This window comes from Penaeus chinensis, chromosome 33 (genome assembly GCF_019202785.1).
Source record: "Penaeus chinensis breed Huanghai No. 1 chromosome 33, ASM1920278v2, whole genome shotgun sequence".
Taxonomy (NCBI): Eukaryota; Metazoa; Arthropoda; class Malacostraca; order Decapoda; family Penaeidae; genus Penaeus; species Penaeus chinensis.
In genome coordinates this window covers 11,586,833-11,591,022 of record NC_061851.1, presented here as the reverse complement: position 1 = coordinate 11,591,022, position 4,190 = coordinate 11,586,833, and positions in this window count along the sequence as shown.

The following is a 4,190-nucleotide window of genomic DNA, read 5'->3' as shown; positions in this document are numbered from 1 at the left end:
TTCCTTGTATTCTGAGGTATGTATCCGCCCTGAATCACCTGTATGTAATAAAGAGAAATCGAAAAATAATACTGTTCATTTATTATAATAAAGAGACAACTCTCCTGTCATATATACATATAATATTTCCTATTCCTCATTTTCCACTTCGAAGACCAACCTTCTCCTCGAAGGAGTCCGTGATAGGCGTCCACCTTGTGTCTTCGTTCTCCGGATCGCTCTTTTTCGGGAGATCACTGGACTTTCAACTGAAGGTACGAAAACTGGCGTGCACAACAGTGGGCTCACTGGCGGCGTCAGTGTATCTGGGGTGTCTGGCATTCTTTGTAAGCAGAAATTACTGACATCTGACTGTGAAAGGCTATCAGTCTCTGGAAGTTCCGTCATATACCGTAATGGTGAGGTGGCAGGTGAGATCATTGTGCCTTGTTCAGAGGTAATGTGAAGATTTTGGGAAGATCTGATATATGAGTTAGTTCTCTGCAACGGTACCCTTCGGTCAGGTAAGGTCAAGCGACTATGAACATTGATGGTATTATGTTCTGGTTATATAGAGTAGGAATTAGTTAATTTACTTGGTCTGAAAGCCAATTTGTACATATAAATATATATGTATATATACATATATGTATTTGTATATATATATTCGTGTGTGTATACATACATATATCTATATTTATGCTCGTGTGTATGTGTATGTCTATATAATTTCATATAAATGTATATATACATATATATATGTAAATAAACATATAAGTATATATGTAGTTACATTAATGTATATATGTAAATGTATATGTATATATATGTAAATGTATATGTATATATGTAGATGTATATGTATATATATGTAAATGTATATGTATATATATGTAAATGTATATGTATATATGTAGATGTATATGTATATATATGTAAATGTATATGTATATATGTAGATGTATATGTATATATATGTAAATGTATATGTATATATATGTAAATGTATATGTATATACATGTAAATGTATATGTATATATATGTAGATGTATATGTATATATATGTAAATGTATATGTATATATATGTAAATGTATATGTATATATGTAGTTACATGTGTGTATATATTTAAATGTGTATGTATATATCTGTAAATGTATATGTATATATATGTTTATAAACATATATATGTGTATATATATGTTTATATACATATATGTATATATATATGTTTATACACATATATATATATATGTATATATATGTGTATATATACATATATATATGAATATATATGTTTATACTCATTTATATGAATATATATGTTGATACAAATTCATATGAATATATATGTTTATACACATTTATATGAATATATATGTTTATACACATTTATATGAATATATATGTTTATACACATTTATATGAATATATATGTTTATACACATTTATATGAATATATATGTTTATACACATTTATATGAATATATATGTTTATACACATTTATTTGAATATATATGTTTATACACATTTATTTGAATAAATATGTTTACACACATATATATGTATAAATATGTTTATACACATATATATGTATAAATATGTTTATACACATTTTTATGAATGTATATATATGTTTATACACATATATATGAATGTATATATATTTTTATACACATATATATATATGTTTATACACATATATATGTATATATATATATATATATATGTTTATACACATATATATGTATATATATATGTTTATACACATATATATGTATATATATGTTTATACACATATATATGTATATATATGTTTATACACATATATATGTATATATATATGTTTATATACATATATATGTATATATATGTTTATACACATATATATGTATATATATGTATGTTTATATACATATATATGTATATATATGTTAATATACATATATATTTATATATATGTTTAAACACATATATATGTATATATATGTTTATACACATTTATATGTATATATATATGTTTATACACATATATATGTATACATATGTTTATAAACATATATATGTATACATATGTTTATACACATTTATATGTATATACATGTTTATACACATATATATGTATACATATGTTTATAAACATATATATGTATATATATGTTTATAAACATATATATGTATATATATGTTTATAAACATATATGTATATATATGTTTATACACATATATATGTATATATATGTTTATACATATATATATGTATATATAAGTTTATACACATATATATGTATATATAAGTTTATACACATATATATGTATATATAAGTTTATACACATATATCTGTATATATAAGTTTATACACATATATCTGTATATATAAGTTTATACACATATATCTGTATATATAAGTTTATACACATATATCTGTATATATGTTTATGCACACATATATATATATATATATCTGTATATATGTTTATACACATATATATGTATATATAAGTTTATACACATATATATGTATATATAAGTTTTTACACATATATCTGTATATATGTTTATACACATATATATCTGTATATATGTTTATACACATATATATCTGTATATATTTTTATACACATATATATGTATATATATGTTTATACACATATATTTATGTATTTATATGTTTATACACATATATATGTACGTATATGTTTATACACATATATATGTATATATGTATTTGTTTATACACATATATATGTATATATATGTTATATACATATATATGTATATATATGTTATATACATATATATGTATATATATGTTAATATACATATATATTTATATATATGTTTATACATATATATATATATATATATATATATATATATGTATATATATGTTAATATACATATATATTTATATATATGTTTATACATATATATATGTATTTATATGTTTATACACACTTATATGTGTATATATATATATGTTTATACACATATATATGTATATATATGTTTATACACATATATATGTATATATATGTTTATACACATATATATGTATATATATGTTTATACACATATATATGTATATATGTTTATACACATATATATGTATATATATGTTTATACACATATATATGTATATATGTTTATACACATATATATGTATATACGTATATACACATATATCTGTATATATGTTTATACACATATATCTGTATATATGTTTATACACATATATATGTATATATATATGTTTATACACATATATATATGTATTTATATGTTTATACACATATATATGTACGTATATGCTTACACACATATATATGTATGTATATGCTTACACAAATATATATGTACGTATATGTTTACACACATATATATGTTCGTATATGTTTATACACATATATATGTACGTATATGTTTATACACATATATATGTATGTATATGTTCATACACATATATATGTACCTATATGTTTATACACATATATATGTACGTATATGTTCATACACATATATATGTACGTATATGTTCATACACATATATATGTACCTATATGTTTATACACATATATATGTACGTATATCTTCATACACATATATATCTACGTTTATGTTCATACACATATATATGCACGTATATGTTCAGACACATATATATATACGTATATGTTCATACACATATATATGTACGTATATGTTCATACACATATATATGTACGTATATGTTCATACACATATATATGTACATATATGTTCATACACATATATATGTACGTATATGTTCATACACATATATATGTACGTATATGTTCATACTCATATATATGTACGTATATGTTCATACTCATATACATGTACGTATATATGTACATATATGTTCATACTCATATATATGTACGTATATGTTTATACACATATATATGTACGTATATGTTTATACAAATATATATGTACGTATATGTTCATACTCATATATATATATATGTACGTATATGTTTATACACATATATATGTATGTATATGTTTATACACATATATATGTATGTATATGTTTATACACATATATATGTACGTATATGTTTATACACATATATATGTACGTATATGTTTATACACATATATATGTACGTATATGTTTATACACATATATATGTACGTATATGTTTATACACATATATATGTACGTATATGTTTATACACAT